Below are 25,726 nucleotides of genomic sequence, written 5' to 3'. Positions count from 1 at the left end.
CAATCCCTTTTCTTAAGGAACCACTGTAGAATCGATTTCACACACAGCTTTTATGTAGAGGTTTACAAACCTGGTAGAGTTAACATAGGATTTATTAATTACTATGTGCCACATTAGAGTCATAACAGACAACTGACATTGGAACAGCATATACAACAGTGCTGAAAACCCTTCCCTGGTGGTCTTACACAGATAATATTTATAAATTGGAAAATAATGAAAGAAAAACACAGTTATTAAAATGAAATATCTGAAGAGCAAGTTTAGAGGGAAAGTTCCTCAGCAGAAACCTTCCTTACGTACCCAAAAGCACAGCAGTTCAGTACAAATGAAAAGAAAATCTATTACTGCAGAATAAGAGACCCAAGGCCTAGGCAGAGCCACTGCACCGTACTGGGCAGAGTTAACCTGTTTTGCAAAAACACCAAACACAAATAACATAAATCCCTTTCTTACTAGCCAGACTGTAAGATACAGAAATGCTTCCAGCCTCTTACAGGGGGAAGAGGCTCCTTTCAGAGCCCTTTGTTTCCAAACACAGTTGGAAACACACAGCTTCCCATCAAGGCCAAAACCTCACTTTTCCTCAAACGCAGCCCACAAAGCTCTGTTCCCAGAACCATTGGGAAGGACATGGGGATATTAGACTTAACTTGGGAATAAGAAGCTGAGCCGCAGCTTTCTTACCGTGAAAGCCTAGTCCGGCTCCTCAGGCCGCGCCCCGAACACGGCTGCCCGCCTGCGCTCCCCTCAGGCCTCTTCCAGAACATTCCACACGGCTGCAGCGGGCGGGAAAGCGCTCGCCTCGCTGCCAGAGGCGACCTGTGCTCCGGGCCGGGGGCACCGCCACCACCCTTCGCCCCACGGCGACGCTAAGGTGCCCTCACGGCGCAGACACGGTGAGGGCGGCACGGCCTCCCCCTCATATAACCTCCGGGCTGCCCGCCCACCGCGCGCACCTGAGGCCATCAGGGCCGCCCGCGCGCACCTGCCGCCCAACCGCCCCTCAGTTCAAACGGGGCGCGTGCCCGCCTCAGCCCGAGGGCGGCGCTGCGCCCCCTGCCGGCGCGGCGGGCCGTGCGTGTGAGGGCGGCGGGCCGGGAGGGGACAATGGCGGCGGGGGCAACGGGCCGAGGGAGCCCGCAGCGGCGCCGGGCCGGGACTGCTCGTAGCCGGGGGCACCAGCCAAAAATGGTCCAGGGGAAGGATTTAACAAGCATGACACACGCTAACTGCGTTTTTCAGAGGGGCAAAGGGGCGCGCAGGCCCGCCGAGCAGCCGCACCAGGCCTCGGGGTTGGGACAACGCAGCGCTCCCCTGCCCGGAGCTCCGGAGCTCTGGAGCAGAGCGCTCCGGGGAGCTCGTGTGCAGGCAGAGCGCCGCGATGAGCAGATGAAGGAGGTCAGAGCGTGGCTCGGCTGGCCAGGCTCTCCCGCGCACGCCAAGCTGTCCGATTGACTGCAGGGCGATGGAGCCATCTTGCCTCCCCGGCAGGCAGGAGGCACTGCCACGTTTGATGGAAAACGGAGGCAGACGTGTGTGTGGAGCAGGGGGTGACAGGAATCAAGGGGAAGGGGCGGACAAGGGAACACCACCAGGTATTCTACAACTACCTGAAGGGAGGTTCAGTAGTGGAGTGGGAGTCGGCCTCTTCTCCCAGGCAACTAGCGATAGGACAAGAGGACACAGCCTCAGGCTTCACCAGGGGAGGTTCAGGTTGGACATTAGGAAGCATTTCTTCTCAGCAAAGGTCATTAGCCATTGGAAGGGGCTGCCCAGGGAGGTGGTGGAGTCACCATCTCTGGAGGGGTTTAAGAAAAGCCTGGACATGGCACTTAGTGCCCTGGTCTAGTTGCCATGGTGGTGTCAGGGCAATGGTTGGACTCGATGATCCCAGAGGGCTCCTCCAGCCTGGTTGATTCTGTGATTCTGTATTTTTGAGGAATGGTACCAGCTCCATCAGTTATTTCCAGTTCTGACCCCCGACTCTGAAACAAACAGCGGGGTGTTCAGTGCTGCTGTTCAGCTTTCTAACCTAAGGCCAGTTCGCTCAAGTTCTCTGTTTCTGTCACAGCATCTGAGCGTTGTGGTGCTTTCACCTGCTGTCCCTGCGCAGGACCGAGCTGTCTCGACGCAGACTGTCCCGGGGAAACGGCCTCACGGCGAGCGTCAGCCCCACGCGGGAGCGAGTCTGAGCAGCCGCGCGCATTCCTGAAACACGCTCAAGCAGGATGTGCCCTTCCCATCAAGGACACTAAGCAGAGACAAGACCTTAATTAAAGTGGCCTTTTGCGATTAAAAGTACTGGGAAAAGATCCCTTTCCTCTGAAACAAGAAACACGAGGTTTTTTGTAAAGTGTAAAAGCACGCGAACAACCACAGCCAAGGCGGTTTGCTCAGCCTTACCCCCGTCCTGCAGGCTGACAAGGAAGTCTGAAATTCCGCAGCTTGCTTCATATCTTAATTATCAAAAATGCAGATTAAGTTTCCTTCACGTCCAGTGGGAAACGCAATGAAGAAACTGAAATAAAAAGATGTTCAAATATATTATTTTTTTTCTTCCTACTTGTGAGTCCTTTCAATTGCTTTTGCACATGAGCGCTGTACGCTGTCACAGCCCTAACACTGCTGCAAACGCACAGGGACACACCATTTATATCAGAATTACAATATCCCAGCCTGTTCAAGGACATGGTAATAACTTAAGTGAAAAAATAACTTGTGGAAATACCACTCAACATTTAACAGATCATAGGAAATCTAAATCAAACACTTAACAGTACCCTGTAAACGTAAAAAGAACATTTTTACTCTAAACCACTGCGGTAGGTTTTTTGGTTTTGTTGTTTAATTCCTGTGTGCTCTTCATTCTTTGTAGTATTTTGTAAAGGAAGAAGTTTGGGGTTAAGTTAAATTTCAGTAGGGGATTGTGGGCAGTTTTTCACCTTTAAAATTATCCAGGATTTTTCTGCAGTGACAGAAGTGAGATCATTAATTCCATTTATTAAAATCAGTCGAATTAGGATTGAGACTTGAGCAGTAAAACCATACGATGTAGTTTCATCTGTGCAGTCAAGACATTCAAATGCCCACTGCCTAATCCTTGCCAAATATGAGAAAAAACAGTCAAGATGTCAATTTTACACGAATTAATATTTAACTTGAACAACCATTTTGTTCTTTAACAGTACAATTCAATAGATACTTAAAGTAGTTTTTGGAAAATCATTAAAACCTTCAAGTCCTGTGATTCCCTTGACTTAAAATGCATCTTGTCACGAGCCCGCTCACATGAGCAGGTCTTTGTGGAGTCAGGCACTTAGTTTATGGAACTAGACAAGAGATTCTTACGGGACATTCTTCAAAAGCACCCATGAGATCTGTTACTGTGACCCCCCTGAAAATCAGCGAGCTCTGCTCTACAAGTGTCTGCCTTTTTGCAGGCCCCTCAGCATTGCACAGGAGTAGCCTTTTTTCTTACATAACCTTACACAGATCGCGGCGTACAGACAAGACAGGAGCACGCAGATCCCAGTTTGAGACTGGTTACCCTAGGAGCTCCTGCCTGCCCCACATCAATACAGGGCTATGCTGGAATAGTCACTGACAAGCTGGACAACGGTAGTAACAGAAAGAGGCACGGAGGAGACCACTCAGTTCACTTCATTTTGCTGGTTGATAATAAGGCTTACAGCCAGACTTCCATGTTTATGGAAGTAAAGGGGAGTGAGATGGGTAACGCCTAGAGTCCCACGGAACTGAAGAGCAAAACTCCTGTTGCCTTAGCTGAGGCCGGTATTGGGTCCTAAACATCCCCAAGTCCTCGTGGCTGGCAGCTAGACACGTAAGGATGATCTTCAAGGTCCTTTCCAACCAAAACGGTTCTATGACTGAGACTGCAAAGCAGCAGTTCCTCAGTGTTCAGTGGGGCAGGAAAAGGATGGCTTGGGAAAAAAAAATAAGTACTGACTTTTGGGGCGGTCTTCTACCAGGGAACATTGCAGCTTTTTCTTTCTGTCCAGGCTGAATTTCTTTATTTATTTACAAATAGCATTTACCCAGAGCCCCAGTCCTGTTCTCTCTCCGACTACAGCCACAGATGACATTCTGCAGCCGTCTGTAAGTAGCAGCAGGCTGGCTCCTTCGTACCGTTTTGTCACACACACACCACTCAGCAGTCCCAGCCCCTTGCTCACCTGCACCAGTTTGTCCCTTGCTTGGCTGGGCACCATCAGCAAAGCTCGGTGTTTATCTAGGCAAGAGGCCTGCTCTCACAGACCCTTCCCAGCTGTGAGCCCTTTTTCTCCTCAGCTTGCACTGTCCAGGGAACTCTCATTGAAGTGCATCTCCCATGGAGACTGCGTGTGTGCTTTGCTGTCCAGCGTAAGGGCAAGAGTAAATGCAGACAAAATATGTCTCCTGAGACAACCAAGGCTGGCTGGAGTTTGTGGGGAAGACAGTCCACTGAAAGGAAGGCACTAAAAGCCTGCAAAGCTTTTTTTCTGATCACTAAAAGCCTGCAAAGCTGCAGGGAAGGATGACAGAAATCACTGCTCTTGCCCAAACTGCCATCTTCCTAGACTAAAAACTATGAAAATGCTGTTCTAGAGCAAAGAGCCTAAGTTGTGGGCATCAGCACCCTCATTACTTCTGGCAATCCCACAAGCATCCACGATGCATCTTGAGGCACTAAAATTTATTAACATCTGGCTACAAGCAGAAAGGGACTCCTCAGCTCAAACCTGATCTCTCTGCACAAACACAGGCCTCCAGGATGGGCTTGGACAGGCAATTGAACCTCTGCAGAAACATGAACAGCACGTGTTGTGAAGTCAGATCCGTGAGCAGGATCAGATAATACGGGATGCCCACGTACCTGGTTCTGTACAGACTAAGAATAGCAGGTGGGTAACAAGCACAGCTCCTGCTTTCCCCAAAAGCATTTCCCAGAACTGTTTCTGGGAAAGTGTAAGGATTCTTAGATTTTTCTATCCCCAAGTGAAATATTAGATGTTTGTCTTTTTCTTCAGTGTAATTAAATTCTTGCCAGGCGAACAGGACACAAGAGCAATCTATAAAGAACAACCCTTGGAAAGAGGATCCGACTCACCCTCACTCTCTCCTGCGTAGCAGCTGGGTTTTAGTTGGTTTATTGGGAAGTAAGCATATAAACTAGAGAGAGATCAGATTTCTGATCAAGCATTCAAAACTAATGTAAATAAGACAATAAAAAAATATTTCATATGCAGCATAAACTGGTGCCAAGCCATTTTAAAGAAAAAAAAAAGTATGTAAAGTGAGGAAACAAGAAAACATGGCTATATACTGCTCTCCTGTCTCAAATACAGCTTCAAGGGATGCTGCTCATTATAGTTCCTGACCTCCTAACACGTGTTGTCCCTTGCTTTTACTGTGGAATATTCTTTCTACTGGGAATGAGAGATTAGGAAACTCAAGTGATGGAAAAAATTATTTCTGACCCAGCAGGGTATTGCCTGAAAGTGTCCTCCCTAGATAGCGTGGTTTGTGTCTAGCTTTTGGCAGTCGGAGGCGAATGTGGGCCTCCCAGATGTTGAAACAGAAAATAGCTCTTGGACTTAACACAACTGGCCATCTAGTGGGAAAGAGAGAAAACTGCTAGGCCGTTTGCAGCATTTTCCCCCTTCTAAAGCCTCCACTAAAGTCCCATCAAGGGAAACCACAGACCGAATTTTCTTAAACCCTATGAAGTCTGAAAAAATTGTTTTATCCTTTTCTAATCTCACCAACAGCCAAACACAGTCTAAGGTGTTCAAGATACACCAGAAACTACACCACAATCATGATTAATTAGAAAAAAAATCAAGTTGTATTTAAAATTTTATTGTGACTCTGGAGTGTCTGGAGAGGCTCAAGCGTGCTGAGCACTGCAGGAACATTGTAGACTCCTTCCTCCATAGAACGTTGTCAAAATAGACAGCCCCCAGCTGGCACCCAGGTGCACTCTTCTGGCACGCCACCGCTTGCAGAGAACTGCACTGCCAAGCCTCAAGACGCTTTCCACCTTGTTTGACAGGGAAAATGAGGCAACATGCATTTAGTAGCACTAAAACGAGTTATTAGCAGAAATAGAGACCGTAGCCTGAAAAGGGAACATCAGGCATCTTGTCTGTGCTACCTGTCATTGTGGCAATCACCCTCAGGGCGAGTGGCAGCCAGCCATCTACCCCTTTGAGCTCCATCTCCTGTTGTTGAAGCTGCCAGTAAGTGTTCCAAAGATGGTAGTTGTTTTGGTTAAGGTGACTGCAGTCACTGAAAAACCACCATTTTCTTCACTTTTCCTTTCCAGTTCCACTGCTTCTTAAGATCAAAGAAAGAAAGAAGAGAGGAAAAAAACCCAAAACCAAAATAATTTCAACATCAAGCCCCAGCTCTATGCTCCTGAGGTCTCCAACATGACTTGCACACTACACTATTTTGAGAATCAGTGGTACAGTGTGTCACGGAGTTCTCTAAACACCCTCCTTGTCTCTCACGGTAACTGGTGAGTTCCTAAGTACTCAGTATCCAAAGGACCACTGGTCCAGACAGCTATGGCGTTTGCCTTCACCTTTTAAATCACTCTAGCAGGAGAAAGTACCCTGGACGGTGTTCATTCCAGGACAACTCACTAAGAACATTTTGCCTAATTACATACACTTCATTCCCCACAGAACAGCAGATCTCTCCATGCTAAAGAAATTGTACCATTTCTTTTCAGTGAGATGGCCGTGCTTTTCCAAACAAGTCCATTAATTCTTGCAGGGAAGGAGAGAGAGTGGCCTGGCAAAAAGAGCGCTCTTTGGCATGATGAGCTCTCCTTGCTGTCTCACTTTCGTTCGCTGCAAAAAATCTGATGTGGCAGCTTGTTTAAAACTTGTTTATTGGGAGGAGGTCATAAGCTGAGCACTGTTCAGAACAGGTCAGGCATCTGATTAAAGGTTGAATAAACTGAAATGCTTCACATGAATCTCTGAGACAGAAGCTTGATGGGGAGAGAGAGCTTGTCTTAGAAAAATGTTGCCAACTACCTACCATCGCAGGCAGCCAGCAGACTGCAGGACTGGTGAAAGGAGCAGAAGATTAAATCATTCTGCTTGTCGGCATTAACAAATATTCAGCATTATTCTCTGTACTTCAGGACAGTCTCTGGCTGGAAGAAAGCCCCTCTGTAAAAGGAACACAGTAAGAAATCATGCCAGCCTTGAAGAACTGATAGTCAAAACAGACGGGAGAAAAAAAGAACATTTTGAAATGATCTGCAAAACAAAGGAGAATTTAAAAAAAAAAAATCAGCTGCTTATGCCAGGTCTTGTACCACCCTGGTGGGAAAGAAGAGCTGAATTCACATCTCCTGAGAGCCAGCCCAGCGACTGTTTCCCCAAAGCCCTTCCTTCAGGCTTTTGTTTCTTTTTGCACTATGTGGGGAAAACGAAAAGAAATTTGGGGGGTTGCTATGTTATATGTTGCTGCTGCTGCTATTACCCATTCCTGTCAGCTCTGATGTGATAATTTGAGCTGTGCTTTCCAAAACCTTGGTGACTGCAGTCTGAAGTCTGGTGAAGTTAATAGGCTGACTTCATTAGTGTTGCACTGGAGCTGCAATGCACTCCAAAGGCACAAGACAAACAGCAGTGTGCTTCCTTTTCTCCTCCTCTCACTTTCCACTTCTCCCTCCAACTTCATCATGAAACTATGACAGAGAGCAGCCTGAAAAGGAGAAATGTCCTGTTGCCTGTACCGCCAGGGGAACGCAGGTTTCCTCGTGCCATCCCCACGTAGTCTCCTGGTCAAGAGCTGTAGCATACCACTAGCCAGACTTGGAGAGTTATTTGCACCTGGGATGAAACAATCAGAACTAATTCATCACCTCCTTGTCAACTCTGAACTAACTGCTAGTTGGAAAACAAAAAAAAACCCTTTTAAATTTTACAACAGTAAGAAAATATTTAGGAAACAGGGTGGGGAGAGATAAAATAAAACGTGAGAACTCAAAGTTTTCTGATGGGCAGGAAAGTCCACTAAAAAAAAGAAAATGGGATTGATTTTTCAAGAATGATTTCCTGATCAACAGCTGTCTAGAAAAGGAATGGCCACATATATCAAGGGCAAGTACTTGGTCCTTGCTACATCTCAAACCCTGGAGCTCTGCTGCGCTGCACAGGGCCTCCAGCTCTCGAGCACTCTGGGTCTCCTCGTGAAGTCCTCCCTCCACAACAGCTGACCTCAGCACCACAGACCACATTGCAACGCCAGGATAATTATTGAATCGGCAAAGACCTTACAGGAGCTCTGACCCCGCATTTCTCAAGCCTCTCTCGTTCTTCAGAGCATTAAGTCCCTCTAACCTACAGAGTGCCAAATCAATCTCTCAAATCGTTAATTCCAGGCAGGCTTTTGCTAAGAGTTCCCTTAAGCACAGGGTGCCTACCTTCCTCAGAGGTACAAAAGCCTCAACTGTGCCATAACACGACCACTCACCTGGACAGAGCCCAGAACTGACAACAGGGACTTCTCAAGTCCCTCTCCTGCCCTGCAGGGATGACAGGAGGGAACCACCAAACCTTTTGTGCCCTGGTTTGTCCAGTTATACAGCAGGGGCTGGGGAGATACCCTTTACACCACTTGAATTACAACTGTCGTGTGTTTCTGGGCCTGGCTTCCAGCAGGCAAAGCACTGGGAAGTGCAGTGAATTTGCAGCAGATACTTACAATTCCTCAGGTGAGGCATTTACTATTAAGAAGCCAGAAAGTGATGGGAAGCCCAAGTAAGGCAATAATGATGCTTCTGACACGTGGCGTATGTTTTGCCCACCGTGTTCAATACAGCAGTTCTGGAAAAAAAACAACCACCATACCAGCACACCGCACAGCTCCTCACCTCCGACAATGCTAAACGTAGTCTGTTTTCCTTGAGGGCAGTACAGCTCTGGCCTGAGAAGCACCCCAAACTTACCCATTCTAGAGACAACCCAGCCTGAGCAGTTTTTTTGCAGAACAACAGATCAGTGTTGGCTGCAGAAATATAAAAGGTCCCAAAGCAGAATCACCTTTTTACAAAAACAAAAAAAAAGTGTTCTACTGTAAAAGAGTGCAAAGCCCTGGAAAGATGAGAAGGAGGCAGAACTGCACTTCCCCACGCCTCCTCCCTTCTGCTCTTCAGATATACTTGTAGGACTTTCTCCTACCCCCTGGGTTAGGACATTTCTCTCTCATACACTCTCAACACTCTCTCTGCCTCTTCATTGTAGTCTGCAGCAAAATGTCAGAGGAAGAGAAAGTGACAAGCTTATAAGAAAATGAATACCTCATTCTGTTTGAATATTACATTAACCCCCAAGCTCCGCTGCTTCATTTGTCAGCTTTTGCAGAGCTCTCCATCTCCGCAGCACCCCTGACCCGGTCGGTCTGATTAGCAATGATCAATGTGCCCATTTGCAGCGGAGCTCTCTGCACACTGCTAGCCCCTCGCCCTTCAGTCACTCATGCAGATAATAACGGCAGTTCGAGTCACTTGCCCATAACTCCAAGCTTCATTAAACAGGGGGGATGTCACCGAAAGTCCCTTTAACTGTCTTCTCGCTTCTCCGCAAGGGAAAAAATTGACAGTGCTGAGAAATGGGAGTTGGGATATAAATAAAACCCCGATCTGGGCACTGCACTGAACGCCTGCGGTTGGCCTGTGCCTGTGGCAGACGCCTCCTCACGCAGCGAGGGCGGGAGGAGAGGCAGGCTGGGCCGAGCGGCGCCTGACAGGCGGTGTGGGCAGCAACACGCCCGAGGTCAGAGCAGCTTCAGAAGGAATGGCTGCCCCTGAACGGAGCAGGCGTGCGACAGAGACCCCTCTCCATCACCACCGCTGCTGCTGGCTGTCACCCTCCTGCACCACAGCTTTGTTTTCTGGGTATGGTACTGGGTCTGCTCGCGAGCCATGCTGCACGTTACACAGCACAGTCGTCTTTGCTCAGAAAAAGCAAGGATGTGGGTCTTCCAAAAGGTCTAAAGGCAGAAATTGTTACTTGCTAAAACTGGCGATCCAGGCGGTGGCCGAACAGAAGCTCCCAGAGCCGTCAACAGGGAGGTGAGAGCACAGGAGCAGACTGAGCCCTGCACCCCAGATGGCTGCCCCTGAGAGCAGCCTCGCGTGTAGGACTCTGTTCTGATCACAGACATTTATCCTGCAGGCCACTCCTCACCCTCCATCTCCACGTATCGCCATGTCTTCCAGCCCTTCAGCCATCTCCCTGGTGCCACAGGTAGGAAACACCAAGGCCCTGGTTTGCTGAGCTGCTGCCGTGCGCTGTCAAGGGCCCCTGCAGGAAAACCTCTCGATCAGGATTCAGCTCCGGGCCCCTTGTTGCAAGAAAACATCAGCGTGAGCGCTGAGAAGAATCAGAAAGATGCTGAAGCAGCTGGAGGGTTTGAGTCAGTGTGTTGTAAAGCAGGAGGGGAAACACACACAGAGGAAGATTTTATTTTTAAAAGGGAAAAAGAAACATGGACAGGTACACAGTACTGCACTACTGGCTACAGGGCAAAACCTGTTTATTTTCTCCCCATTCTGATGTCCAAAGTCAGAAGAGGCAATCAAAGAGAAGTTAAGTGAACCAGTGGAAACTGCAGGGACAGAAATTAAGCTCGAGCCTCCTGGATTTCAGCCCATGGCTTTCCCTGCAGTTATAGCACTGCTGGCCCATGAATGAAGGGGAATAATTTAACAGACTAAAAGTGTCTGTAGGGGGTTGACCCCACCCAGAAGAGGAACAACTGAAGACAAGTAGTCTGAAACATGTGAACAGAATACTGCAGAGCTGAAGGGTCATCCAAGCCTTCTGCAGGCTAGCGCAGGCCTCCCTCTAGCCCCACCTGTGCCATTTATAATAAGGAACAGCAGTTTCTCCCTCTTCCATTTCAGATGGAGGTAAATAAAGGAAGGAGCCCCCAGTCTGCAAGATTTCCCCCTCAACCTGAAGAAGGTGGACCTTAAGGTCCCTTTTTAAACCGTAGGCAAACTCCCAAACAGAAATACCTGCTAAGGACCTCTGTCATTGCAGTACACACAGCCCCAGGCGCTGTGTCTGACCTAACACTTAAGCTAAGTAAAGTTATCACACAGAAAAGATGATATTAACAGAGGTATGCGAGACTAGACAAGAGCTGAGCTCTGTGCTCCTGAGATCCAGCCCAGGTTTGCTCCTTGCTCTTCACAGCTTTCTAGGGTTAGATTTCAACCAATACAAATGCTCTGGCACATTTGGATTTCAGCTTTCCATCAAACTCCATCTTCAGCTTAAAAGAAATACCACCATTGCTCTAGAATAAAGACCATTGTCTTCACCCAGAGAAAAGGTTCAAACACTTGCAAAGATTTAGGGCGCCACATTTTTTGAAAGCTGTTCCCTTTCTCATTTCAGTTCAAGTTCTGTGTACTTCAGCCAAGCGTTATGCTTGTCCTGTTAAGGCACATTCCCTGCACACAGACAGGCTCCCACCGATTTCAGTGCACTTCAGAGCAGGCTCATGTACTGTCACCTCTGCTAAGAGGACTTACATTTTCAGTGCAAACAGAAGCCGCTTCCTTTGGGAGAGTCCTGACCCCAGACAGAATTTCCCTTGCCTCCATGCCACAGCGTGCAGAATGAGCCACTGTCTTTAAAACAAACACTCAAACGCTGTCCTTCTCATTAGCCCCGGACTTTTGTCCCCTTATTCATGGGAAGGAGTACCCTGGCCATCCAGCAGTCACTTCAGTGGTGCCTCCCTGAATAGTGCCTTATTTACATGTGCGGTGCCTGCCTGGCCTGTGGCTCGGTTTGGTTGAACTCTGGCAAACTGGAAGAATCATTCAAGCTGAAACAAGACACAGAGAGCATCGGGATCAGGCCACAAAGACTAAAATAAAGGCAACAAGCACATAATAAAGCCGTGACAACTGATGGGTACCAAAGGCTGTCCCTACAGTCACACTGATGTATTGCAAAAGTTTTCACCATGGTTCTCCCCGCTTCATCCAAAGCCAGTCCGCCCTCCAGTTCAGACGATTTCTGTGGTTTGCTGTCATTTTCTCCCTCTCTGCAGACTGACCACAGGACAAGGAGCACACAAAGACTCCCGTCGTGGTGCCCAGCAGCCTCAGCAGCAACACTTTTATACTAAACCTGCCTCTCCTCGTCCTGCTTTCAAGTCAGTGAAGATCACAGTTAGCCACCAACATTTGCCGTATCAAATAGTGTGGTAGCAGCTCAAAGATCAAAAGCACATTAAACCCCTTCGTTAGGCCAATCATTTTACCCTCTTACTTTTAAGGACAACCCTAGTCTGTGGGAACCACAGCGTTGTGCAGCAGCTGAACACCTCACCCCCTCGCATGTAGCCATACCCCAGCCAAGTTCCTAATTGCATAAGAGCTACTGGGCTGCCCCCAAAGGGGCAAGGGCAGGTAACACCGACAGGAGAGGCAGAAGAGCCGTTCCAGCATCTACACCACTGCAGTAAGAGAGAAGAAATCCACATCCAGCAAACAAGGTTAGTTCTGAGAGGACAGCGATATTTATACTAATGTGGTCAGGTATTTTATGCAGGCTTGGCATTATTTAACTGACCCTGAGCCAAAAAACAGCCCTGCTATCCAACAAGTCACAGCCCTCACAGTCAGGCTGTGTCCCCAGAGATTTTTTATAGGAACATATTACAGTTGGGCCATCTGAATCTCAGCGTGTGATTTATGAAAAGGGAGTATCGTCCGAGGTGCCCCAAAGGCCACTGAACTTCTACAGGAAGGAGGGGCGAGGGGGAGGAAAGCAATGCTGGACACACACACAAAAAGGCAATAAATACGCCATGCTTGTGCTCTGTAAGGGAAGGTGCAGCCTGCACCCCAACACCTGCTGGATGTAATGGACTCTGAAGTGTTGTTTCAGAATTAATCAAGTCATTTAAAATCATAGCTCTAGTCTCCATTCACTACTCCTGTGCATAAACGCGCTGATCCCGATACTAATCCATGTCGGGTGACTTGAGCAATATATCACCATAATTGCCATTTTAGGGCTGCAAATTGGAGCTAAAATAACCAGATGCAAAAGAGATGGCCATATCATACTCTCAAGATGGATCTTCAAAGTTCAAGGAGAGTTCAAGCATGGAAGAGGCAATAGAGAGGGGTCAAGTGTAAGGAGATTGTTCATGTTCAAGAGGAATTAACTTTACAAATATATTGTTTCTGAGGTGGTAATTGGACCATCTTACAGCTATTCATACCTCATTTAATCTTTGCATTCTTCTCAGCCATTAGAGTGATTGTTCCTCATTGAAATAAATTTGATTTTGACAAAATATTCTGTTTTAAAACTGCAACTAATTTCCTCAAGAGTTTTTTTGCTTTAAAATAATTCTCTCTGAAACCACACAGGCCAGAACCAGCTACAAGATCTTCACACTACAGGCTTGGGATCCACGCACAAGGGAAAAGCACCGAGACTGCCGACTCATTTTATTGTCAGGGAAATAGTACGACAGACTGCCTTATGAGGATTAACAAATATAGAGCTTGAGATCTCATCGAAAAGAGGGTTAAGAGCACTGTGCTCTCTCAAAAAATATGCAGTACGTCTGTGGGCCTGGTCTGGCAGCTTCAAAGTATTCAAGCACTTCAGCTGCCGTGGATTTTAGGGTTACCAACATGGAAATGCCTTTTAGCATTCAAGAATATTATTTCCCTTATAACTTGACAAACAAAAAATCACTTAAAAAAAAGTCAGTTGTTCTCTTAAGAAGTCAAGCAACAGACGTGGAGCATTCAAGAGCAGGACTGTAACAACAGTAACAAGCTGTACTACTTGGTTTTGCTGAGGCTTACAACAAAGTGAGTGTTCCACAGTAAAATAAGCATACCTGCCATCAGAAAGCAGCAGTCCTAGCACACCTCGGCGGTCCTGTAAAATCAAAACAAAAGGCATTTTAATCAGCTGTAGGGCAAGTGCATAAGGAAGTTTTAAGACACTCATCAGCACTAGTTTAAGAAATTTCCTTATCCGACAGGCTTCTCTTTTCAAGAAGTCAGATGAGCCCATTAATTAAGTGTTCCTTTTCCCAGCAGCAAAGTGCACCATTAAAGTACGATTTCAGCTTATTGTTGGACTACCACCAGACCTAAGAATTACTGTTGGCATCTAATAAGTCATCTGCACAGCAGAGGGAAAACCCACCTAACATTGTTTCTATAAGGCTGGGTCAGAAGAGCCTCTGCTGCAAAGCTGTGATTTAAACTTGCTCCTGCTACAACTCCAGCAGACAAAGGGACAGCTTTTCAGCCCGTGTAAATCACCACAGCACCATTGTACTTCGAGAGCTGCGCTAATTCATCCTGGCGAGGATCTGGTGACCTGAGCACGTCCAAACAATGGCACTACAGAAAGCTAATGTGCTATGGGTTACTTGATAATTCCTGCAGCATAATTGGCCAACACGGAAATGCTAGAAATGATTGAAGTTCATAACTAATTGCGACCATTACCGAGACAGCATTATTTATGATTAACTGCACAGAGCAGGCCTGATTCTGATTTCACTCACATCTCATTCCAGTCAGCTTTCTGACAGGTAGCTGGTGACGTTTCCTGTGTGCCCAGCTTACATCACATTTACAGTCCAGAATAAACGCTTGAATTTCCCATTTTCTTCTGTAGGTCTGACCATTGAGTCTTGACGGGAGCTTTGGGGAGCTGGCTTCTCTTGGAAGTCTGCTTTCAGCTGTGGATGCTCAGCTTGGAGACCTGGCAGGTGGGAAGATGACTCACGGCAGCGTTACTTGAGGAACTTTGGAACTTCCTAAACAGAGAGAAAAATCAGTGTGAATTGACTGGTACTCACCCAAACACAGACACATGTACAGACACACCAATATCTCTGTGTGTATATATATTTATAAGGTATGAAAATCACGTCTCCCAAATAGTCCCCTGGCTGGACACGCTCATTACGCTCGACGCAGCCAAGGCAGAGCCTGGAATCTCTTGCGCAGAATGAACGGTTCCCTGTCTTTATGTTCCTGAGAGCCCTTGTCTAAAAATAATCATCTGCAAATTGCCATTTTCCTCCACCTTTCATAAATATCAGCAATAGTGCAGCCCTCTCTCCCCCTCTCTTTTTCTTATTCAGGATATCAGGCAGATAAGAGTTATCAGTAAAGGTCATCCTCAATTTCTGTACAGAAATGATCTGTCTCCGGTATGTAATAAACATTTATCCATGCCTTTATTAGCTATATTGGATCTGACAGTTCTGTTAAACCATTTTCTTTCATTTTGCTAGGTCATGGCGGTTAATGCTGCTAAAAAATCTCATCACTGCTTTTGATCACTGTATTGTCTTCTCGGTACTATCAGGATTTTGTAAAGGTAAGCACTGGCTGGAATGACCTATTAAAGTTACAGCCCGCTGAGTTCCTGGCTTTTTTTCTCACCACAATAAAAAAGCGAAGGAGTGCACAGCATCAATTCTACTTTCGGGGTTATATTTAGTTGTGCAGGTGACATTTAGTAGAGCAGTCACTTCAAGCCCACTTCGCATTGGTTTCGCTCCATCTTTTTCACATCCTTGAGTTTCTGAAACCGTGTTGGAAGCCACGCCACAGCAAATGAGCCCAATTAGCGGGGCCAGGAGGTGGTGTCCCAGGTAACCCCTCCCATGCCAGCAGCGCGTTCGGCATCTGCTCAGGACTTTTAAACAATCCCCATGATTTACGAAGAGTTTAAAGTGTTTTCATCCTCTCTCATACGCTGGTGGCAGAGCAGCAGGTATTCCAAAGCCCAGCAATACTCAGCAAAGCGCTGGAAGATGTTCACCAAGTTGGGTACCTATGTCAGACGTGTTGCAGCTCTCATCTCCCTCCAGCCAGGTCTGTGTTTCAACCACTAGGACAGACTTTCTTTCAGCATAACATGAGTCAGCTGCATCTAAGCCCAAGGTGCCTTTCTTGATCCTCTGCCCACTGTTCTCCGTTGATGCTTACACCCAACTCATCGCTATACCATCTAAGTACGTGAAATATTTTTCAAACTCGCTGATGTCCAGGTTCACTTTGGGGGGGTAGCAGTGATAAATCAAACAGAAAGCCCTTTGTAAGCCTTCTTGGGCTCCTCTTGCCATGCACTGTAGGGCCGCTACTCTGCAGTGAGATCAACTATCATCATTTTCTCTGCTACAGGATCAAACCATTGGTCCCCTGACCCAACAGACCAAACTGTTCCCCAACTTGCATCCTGCAATCAGTACCAAGTACCAATTTAACGTGGTCTCGTGTAACAAGGGGCTTAAGGTCTGCGGTATAAAAGGGCACATTATCTCTTCCTGTAAGCAGTATGTTGCTTTTCAATCTCCTCAAACGTCCCCTTATTTGGCAGCAACAACCCATGCTCTGCTCTTCTTTTCTCCAGCTGTACCTAGCTGTAGCTTCACTGACGTCCAAAGGCAAACAGGGACGGATGAATGCGGCAACTCACAAGAACAACAAGCAAAATGTTTTCCTAGTCTCCACGACAACAGGCATATCAGAAAGACAAATCTCTCCGAGTGCTTCTCCATATGCTCTCCACCTCCCTGTGTCCTGCAAGCCTGTGTTCACCACAGTCTGTGTGATATATACCTGCAGCAGGAGAAGAGGTCCTACCTTCTCAGGAAAAATGAACGGCAACCTTGTACACACAGAGGCTTGTGTCTGTGCTGCCGGGACACTGGTGAGCCCCAGGGAAATGCAGGAATTCCCTACCCTGGCTCTCTGCGTGCCAAAAATCCCACCACTTCCAACAAAGGAAGATCAAGGGTGCTAACCCCGGTGCCCCAGCTAACTTAACCCAAACCTTGCTCCCCGTACCCACGTCTGGAGAAAGAGGCCTCTCTTCCTTGTCTCTAAATGGCCACCCAGCGTAAGTATCTCCCCATAATAATTCATGAACAGGCTTCAAACGGCGCAGGCTTGGAAGTGGAGGTCGGCTCAGACACGATTATCCTTTCCCCCAGCCTAAGTGAGAAGCGCAGACAATAGACACACAGCCCAATAGCTGCACTCTGACCTTGGTGTTTCAGACCACCAGGCTGTTAAACAAGAGGCAGGACCCCTGTGGTCATGGGAATCTCCAGCATGTGTTTAGAACTGTAACGCTACATTTATGGGTGAACTTTGCCTAAGCTATCTTTAACATTTTTCAGGTGCATATCTACTTACAAAATTGTCTGCACTGTGTACAAGTGCAGACATACACACAAGCAAGGAGGTAACTCCTCATAACAGCTTCTAAATGACCAGTTAGCAGCAGCTCCTGCCTGCAATTTTTCACCTATCGCCCCTGCTCCTTTAGTTCGTTGATAAAAATTTGCTACTAAGCTTTCTCATACCATAAACAGGTAAATCTATGCCCTGTTGAAGCCAACAGTTCAGGCCCAGGGCTCTGTTTCCTGGGTGTTCTGCTTAAAAACAGCCAAGGGGTTTCTGGTGGCTGGGAGGGACTGAACTGTTGGTTCACATGCTGCAGAGAATACATCTGAAGTAGCCAGCTCTGCAGTGTTTGGTCACTCTCTGTGCAGTTCCTCCTCTACACATCAGAACGGGACTCAAAGTGGGTATGGAAAATTGGTTTTGAAGCACCAGTCTTCCAGGAAGATGGAAGTCCTGATGTCTGACTTCTATAGGAGCTAGTAGATTTGTGCACAGCAGCAAGAACATCCATTAAGATCACCTAACTGACCAATTTGCCACGTTACTTGCCTTTAAAATGAGACATTTACCACATCCTTCTATATGCTGGTGGATTTTACTAGTGGAGAATAAACACGGTCCTCAAAAATAAAATCCATATCCAGATAATGCAGCTGGTAGTTAATGATTACAATATGTGGCACTTCAAAAACACCAAGGCGATGACATTTAGCTGATTCGTCTTCCCTATTTTTTGCTGAGCACGTTGGCAAAAGAAGAAAAACAGTTGATCTACTAACAAGTTGAACACAACCTTGAAATAAATTACATTCAAAAGCTAGAAGCCTGACTCCGTTTAATAGTTAAATCATTTATTCCCAGGCTAAAAAAATAAATAAATTAAAAAAAAAAATCAAAACCTCCTGCCCTGAAGTCATTATCAGCATGATCCTCTATTTGAAGTCATGCAAAATGTTCAAGGAATGGCCCTTGTGATTTGGCCAAAAGCAAACAACGCACTCGGCGGCTCTGTGCGGGCCGCAGAAAATGGAGACTCCCAGTATGGAATATTAAATTATTATGGCTTTTGCAACGGGGGGCACAATTGTTCGTGGCCCCCTTCCTCTGATGGCCAGGCTACGTTCCTCCCTGCCGTGAGCATTCATTGTCATACCTAATATTTGCATGCTTTGATAATAATAAGATTGTCAAGATAATAGCAGGGAAGTTTCAGTAGAAACTGAATTTTCAAAAGCCAGCTGTGCACGGCCCCAGTCGCTTTTTCTAAGAAGATCCCTTCAAAAAGCAAAATTAAGCCTTGCTCATGAGAAAAAAAAAAAATTATTCCCCTCCCCAAAAGAAGAAGAAGAAAGGCAAGAAGGGTTATTGGACAAGAGAAGGATGCAAACCACTTCCTGGAGAAATTATTTTTATATGAGTTTAAACTTCTTTTTGTTCCCAAAAGCACTTTGGTCAGTGCAAGCAAATAATACTGCAAGCAGAAGAGCAGGTCTTAAATCAGAGAATAATTACCTTTGTGAGCTTTATTGATTGCACTGATGTAGCTCAAAGAGTTCGGGGGCTCTTCTCTCTCATCCACCGTTTTGCATGACATAACCATTCAACAGCTCAAATGAGGTGGGACATAATGTGATTTTGGGGAAGAATGGTACTATTGTTGAAGTCCAGAAAATCTGTATTTCTTAGGGTTTTGGCAAACTTGCTCCTTTGTCCACACAAAATAATGGCTTGAAAAAAGAAAGGAAAAAGAAAAAAGGAGTCTCCCTCTTCCCTTTTGCCCTTTATCCCTATCTCAGACTACGTCACCCTGAGCTATCACGGCGGAGGGACTGTCAAACACTCGTGAAAAAGCCCCGCAAGGGTGAACATCGTGGGCCGAGCCCTCGAGGGACAAGGAGCCAAACCTTTATGTCGGGAGGGTACCCAGCAACCTACAGCAGCCGAAGGACTGGGCTGTGGCTAGATGAGAAACCACCTCAAGCCAAGCCAACCACCACCCTCTCTGGCTGACCGGGCCACCATTGCTGCAGTTCCAACAGGTCTGTACAGTTCTTCAGCATAACTAAATCCACAGAGCTCACTTCATACAGTCTGAAATGCAGGTGATTGGATCCCACATTTTAGGTCATTTGTACTGAGCAGGGAGCACTCATGATGAGATTCGTATTCTGACCCTTTGTAGGGAAAAGGAAAAGACCAACTTCAACTCTTGGGCCTGCCAGCAGACATCCATTCACCGAGCCTCCTCAGATTTTTTTCCTACTGTACAGCAGAAAGCAGACAAGTGTCCATAGTCTTCTCCATTCTTTGCACATGTTTCAACCTTCAAGCAGCTGATGGGGTGCCTTACCCGGGAAGTTTTGGACACCACATGGCTTTATATGTCTTTGGCCCTTGTAGGCTGCCAGAGAGTCAGCAGCAGCTAGAATGCAGGCACAGAAACCTACCTGTTTTTCACATCTAAATGGGGATGTGTCTTTTCATTGGTGTGTGCCCTACAGAGTTATTCATAGAGCAAGAGTGAAATGAGCATTAATTACCAACAGGTGAAATGCCCTCGCTGACTCACGTTTGCAGCATATTGCTGTCCGGGCAGGAACAACCACAGAAGATGCAGCACAGGATTGCCTAGGCAGAGCTGGAGCCTCGGGCAAGACCCACTGGAAAGACATGTCCTTGAAGGTACCAGCTTCCCACCGCAGCCAGGAACCTGCTGAGGGAGCAGCAATCCGTAAAAGAAATCAACAACAAGCAGACGTGTTAGCAAACTGGATACTCCTAAGGTAAATAAATACTAAAATAAGAATGGCAAGTCATCCCCTCACTTCTGATGGTACTGCCTTCTTCAGAGAGGTTTGAAAAGCAGATCACAGAGCTTAATAACTCGTCATTTCCTCCCCCTGACCAATCTGGACAATGGTATCCCACCACCATCGCCCCTTCTTTTGTTAGAAGACAACAAAAAGACAACGAAAACATTTTTTGAATGCTTTCAAGTACACGCTATAACTCTAGCAGGGTAGAGACAGACATATTTATGCAAGCATTGTCTCAGCAACAGAGCCTTGCTGCTCCAAGCAGCAGCAATCCCAGGCAGTCGGTTACCTGCACGCTCACCCGTTCCTGCCTCCGTCACTCCGTGCGTCGGCCAGCAGGTGAATTTTGGTGTGCCACACACAGAGCTATTCCTGTGTTTCATCTCGTGCTAGATGACCCATTTGCAGCACAAGAAACCCGAAGCGTGTCCAAAGAATAGATATTTGCACTAGCAGCTGCCCCACTGCAGCAACAGCCTCTTTCACTGAGCCACACCGAGGTGCAGCCCCGAAGCGCTTGGATTAAGGAGCTCACACGCAGCAAAAGTGTTGCGTGTATCGATGGACACAAACACATACACACAAACATGTATATGCTGTCAAAGAAATAAATGCTCCAGAGCGGTAACCTTAATTGCAATGGGCAATTAAGCATCCCACATCACACACTGATTAAAGGGAGATCTTTGCGGCCCAAAATTGTTATTTTTTCTGTATTGTACCTTCTCCCGCTGTTTGGATTCTCTGGACTCCCATCAGTTTTAACAGCAGAAAAGCAGGTCTCTAATTCCCTGCATTGAAGTCCATATTTAAAACAGTCCAACCTGTCTAAATTTAACAACTTATATTTTGCATAAATAGGGCTACTTGCTTTGCTGTTTTCCTCGCACTCACCATGTATTCACTGTCGTGGTACCAGCTCTTGGGGAATGAGAAAATAACAAGAAGAATGAGAAGCATCTTCCGTGTCAGCTGGGACCCCCAGCCTCCCGCAGGAGGCCGAGGGAAAAGCTGCATCACCCACCAGGACTGAGGGCAGCACTCTCAGCTGAAGTCAAGAGAGTGGGAACAGCTCAACCCCCTGACAACTTTATCTCTCTCCCTCTCTCGCTGGGCCTGTGCTCCCGCGCTTTACCTTTGAATTCCTGATTCCTCACTGGCCCTTTTGGAGCTAACAAGGTGACACCATCACGCCTCTCGGAAGGAAATCTGTCAGCAGAGCATGAAGAAGAAACCAAAGGAGTGGAAAGCAAGGAACAAAACCCAATGTTTAGTCCCAAACGTAGGACTTGTACAGCACAGAGGATTCGAGGGTTCTCCTGGCTTGCCCCCCGCCTGGGACACGCGAGGAAGCACGCGTTCTGCTGGGAGCTGCTCAGTGTGAACAGCCAACGTTACGACTCCTGCCCGCACCACAAGTTTATCCTCAAGCTAGCTGGTCTGCTCCTTTGAGAGGGGCAGTATGGGACCGAGGAGGAGAGGGGGAAGGAGGGGGAAGCTTTTCTTTACACTTGTGCTGTTCTGAATGTGGACCATCTGTGCCCCCAGCTGGAGTGCTGGAGATGGTCTGGCACTTGAACCACACCATATTTACAGATCTAAACACAAATGGCTACTGCCTGATTGTTTCATGATTCATTAGTCAGACAAGCTCTCCTCTCCCGCCAGCACAGCTGTTACAGAGTAAACCTTTGTCACTTAATAGGCCTGATTATTACTTTCCATCAAAGGTATTGATCTGTGTCATCTCTACTTAAGGGAAAAGGGGAGAAGTGAAAAGGGGACCAAAATGTGTCGGGAAAACAAGAAAGGGGGGATAAAAAAAATTAAAAAACAATGACATTTGTATGGTGACTAGAGGCAGCGGTCAATACGTTTAATCTCTCCTGGATGTACTGTATTCATGTATTCATTTACCACAGTGACTAGGTTACTCACAGAGATGAAACGTCTCACATGATGTGGCATTCCTTGCGCTGCACCAGACTGCTGCAGTCACACAATATGGCCATGCATATAATTGGTCAGCCAGATACACAATGTGAATTAACAAACAGTATTTATAAAAAATAGAAATCAATTCAGTTATGCAGGAGAAGGTAAAAATACAGGTTCATCTCTAAAAGGCATGAGATTAGATGAAGAGATTGATAGCAAGACTTCAGAGAACCACGCCAGGGTTAAGCCCTCACTCACCCAAGTCAGCGGCGCTACCCCAGTTTACACCAACGGAGGAGCTGGCCCTTTTTGTTTAGCAAACGAGCTCGGGGTAGGACGTGGCCTGGTACATAACTGTGATGCAGAGTGTATTTACCACAGCTTGAGAGCTGCTCGGTGCTCCAGCAGCCGCCTGCCAAGCTGCCATTGCAGCAATTGCAGTGTTATTGCAAATTCACTCACTCCGTTGGCGGGGTGAGGTTTGCAACATCCAGACTGAGAGTTTCATCGCCTCCTGACTCACAACGTGGTTATCAGAAGCATTATTGCTTCCCTGCTGTATTTGGGGCGGTACCTGGTACCCACCGTTCCAGTGACCAAGTGGACAGCTCAGAGCCACGGATGTGGCTCTGGTGGCAGGCTCACTGGTGGCACTGGGAAGTGAGCTCTCGAGGAAAGACGGTTTCACTCTTTCTATTTTCCTTGCATTTAAGGGATCATCTCTCCTGAAGCCAAACCCCAAAGCCCTTGTCCAGTCCTCTTTCACACTAAACAGCAGTGAAGGTCTGGGAACTGTGGGACAGAAAAGGAGCCACAGCAGAGACCACTTGGCTTGCGCCCACAGCAGGATAACAGTGTCACTACTCAGGCTACTGGAATCGAAGAGGAATAAAAGGCACAAGTGTGTCTTCAGAGCCAAAGAGGGCATATAAAACCAGCATGAATGTTGTCAGTGCTGCGTTCAGTTCTCTCTCCCAACTCAGGAACAGTTTCAGGAACAACCCCAAAGTCACTGCTGCTCAGCTACCCCAGAACGTGTTCTTCCTGGGTGAAATCTGCTCCCCTTGTTCCAGGTCTCGATAGCCTTAGGACAGGGCAAGGAATCATCTTTTTAGCCCTTTTGGACCAGAGAAGTCCAGAACCCAAACACATTCCTACACAATATGGGGAGTCCTTGGTTATCTCATCATGCACACTTGCAATGTATTCCAAGTAGAGAGCAAGGTCTGACACCAAACAAGCTATTACAGGATGGGATGTATTTTCCATATGAGAACAGAACAATTAACAAATGCATCGGCCACTGGTCAATACTCAGCCCAGGGGAGCTTCTGGTTTTCCTCGTGCAGCTGCTTTGCTGTGCAGCCCTGCAAGGACAGTTTCAATTTTCCCCGCTTCCAACAAACTCCTTTTCCCCCCAGCAACACCTCTCAAGAGTAGTTTATAAACACAAGGAGCTTTTCCTCAAACCAAGGCTTGTGTTTTCAAAGCAAGGAGGTCAGTAAGATGTTACACAGGGAATACCAGTCATTTAAGCTAAAGCACTGTGGAGAGAATGAAGGAGAAAGAGTGGGAAGCTAAACCAGCGGCGTGGAAGACGTGCTCGAAGCAGTTTGGTTTCACCTGAGGTTCCCCTGCCTCCAGGGCCGTACCTGCCGTGTCCAGCCGAGGTTCGTAGAGTGCAGTGACAGATGCCAGCCCAGCATGTCAGTGGTCAGGGAAGCAATCGACGCTTTCATGAGAGAAGCATACACGTGTGTGCGCAGCTATGACATGGAACAGTCTTTGATGGTCCAGCTTCCACCCAAAGCTCTGAAACAGACCGAAACACACATACTTTTATGACTAAGTCTGTGCCCCTAAGGAAACCTGGGCCTTCCACCCTAGTATTCCCCCCAGGATCTCATTTGTACCCACCCACTCCCACGTCCCGAGGCACGTGCATTTTTGCCGGATGGAAAGGAAAATCAGAAGCCTGGAGCACACGACACCAAGCGAGAGTTGTGGCACACACGCCCCACGGGGAAGTGTTGCTTGGCAATACCGCGTGTGCTCAGCCTCCCGCCGAGGGACCGGCGCTGTCTCGGTGCCAGGAAATCAGCCAGTCAGCTAACAGGCAGAGCAGCGGCCACAGGAGAGGGAGAAGCAGAAGGGAGCCGTCAAACCCAGGAGAGACACTTGCTCTCTCCTCCTCATGCGCCACAACAAATGGCAGGGGGGCAGGGGTGGGTGTGGGGAGTGAGGAACCGGAGAGATGCTGCAAATTTTAGCTTAACCCATTTATCTTTCTAATGCACCAAGGAAGAAAACTGCTTAGTGGTTAAAGAGTGACCAAAACCAACATACTGAGACACTAACTTCGAGCCTAGGTTATGAGCAAAAACCTTCCCATTTATGAGCTGTCTTGGAAGGGAAAAGGGTGACATTTTGTCACTGAATCATTTAGAAGCAGGCTGAGCAAAACAGTCAGGAAGAGGCTGTTAGGGCTGCAGGTCTTTGCCATTGTCAATGCTTCGTTTTCTTCCCTTGGAGACAACGTTTGATTCTGGTAGCTGGTGACAAGATTAGAGCAAGAAGCAGCAAGGGAGACGAAAGACACAAAAAAAAGAGAAGAAAAAACCCACTCGAGTAGCTCTTGAATAAAACCTCATAGCTTTCCAAAATCTGTCCCTTCTGGGAACTTGCTGAGTAGGGTTTTATTATTGGTTCACAGAAATGGGTTATCCTTGGGATGGAAATGCTGCTCCTCAGCTTCACTAACCTCTTGAACAAGGTGCTGCTGACACGCCAGACTTCTGATGCAGATCAGGAGCAATTGCACACAGGCCCAACATCACACCTGCTATCAGTTCAGCCCAGTAAGACCCTGCAGAGATAGCAATACCAGCAACATCTCTTCAACTTCCCAGCAAAACTCAGATAAAAAACTTCTCTGTAAGACATAACAGAAGTGGCTGCAGCCTGAAGAAAGGGGCCAACCATTCTCAACTTGCCTCGGGCCACAGATGCCTTCATGCGGGACCACATCCGACCAAGTCCATCCCCATATTTTCCATATAAATATAGATGTTGTGGCTGGTATAAATTGCAGCAGACCTGTGTCAGGTTCCTTCTGCGAGCCTTGTGAAGTACTGCATCTTGCAACTGAACTGTGTCATCAGCTGAAGACATCTTCCCTGGTAGGGGAGGCAGGGGAAGGAAAAAAAAGAGAAAAAAAGGGAAAGCTTCAGGTCAAATGATTGATTAGGGTTTTGAATTACAGGGGGCTATTGATTTTTCATTAAACACCATGTACTGCTGTAAAGCGGAAAAGAAGTAATTCATTGATCAGAGCTGTGGGCCATGTTCACTTATTGGCTTCCTGCCACATCCCATTATTCCCAGTTCTAAATGTATATTGAAGTCAGTTCATTCTAATCATTGCCTCCTGTCACCAGAAATGTCTCTCAGTAACTATTAGTTTAATCATCCCTTTCTTACAATGGTAATGAGTGATAATATCCAGCGTTATGGCAGATTCATGAATATTATTCATTGTATTACAGCGTTGCATCGCACAATGCTACAGTTAAGGGTCTGTCAGCATTTCCCTTACAAAGCCCCCAGGCCTGGGACTTTATAAATCACTCCTAGAAATTCGCTGCTGGCAGAACGAAGGAGCGGAGGGTGTCTGGGTTCTGGAGAGAACACCGTTGGAACGGCGCTCTGCAAAATCCTTCTGGCCACAGTTTAGCTGCAT

General features: G+C 47.1%; 2 long non-coding RNA genes across 3 annotated transcripts in view; both read right to left on the bottom strand.

The window, feature by feature from the left end:
* Positions 1-2,509, bottom strand: part of LOC137664578 (uncharacterized) — a 196,697-nt gene extending 194,188 nt beyond the window's left edge. For both annotated transcript variants that reach the window (XR_011048354.1, XR_011048355.1), the window contains exon 1: positions 2,407-2,509. This is a non-coding gene — a long non-coding RNA (uncharacterized lncRNA). The remainder of the gene's footprint in view (positions 1-2,406) is intronic.
* Positions 2,510-13,920: 11,411 nt separating this feature from the next.
* LOC137664577 (uncharacterized) overlaps positions 13,921-25,726 on the bottom strand; it is a 37,729-nt gene continuing 25,923 nt past the window's right edge. The window contains exons 3-6 of the long non-coding RNA XR_011048353.1: positions 23,640-23,799; positions 19,803-19,943; positions 14,593-14,847; positions 13,921-13,952 (exon numbers count right to left, since the gene is read on the bottom strand). This is a non-coding gene — a long non-coding RNA (uncharacterized lncRNA). The remainder of the gene's footprint in view (positions 13,953-14,592; positions 14,848-19,802; positions 19,944-23,639; positions 23,800-25,726) is intronic.

Source organism: Nyctibius grandis, chromosome 6, assembly GCF_013368605.1.
Source record: "Nyctibius grandis isolate bNycGra1 chromosome 6, bNycGra1.pri, whole genome shotgun sequence".
In the NCBI taxonomy this organism is placed as follows: Eukaryota; Metazoa; Chordata; class Aves; order Nyctibiiformes; family Nyctibiidae; genus Nyctibius; species Nyctibius grandis.
Note: the sequence above shows the minus strand (reverse complement) of the source record. Positions and strands in the feature narration are given on the sequence as shown.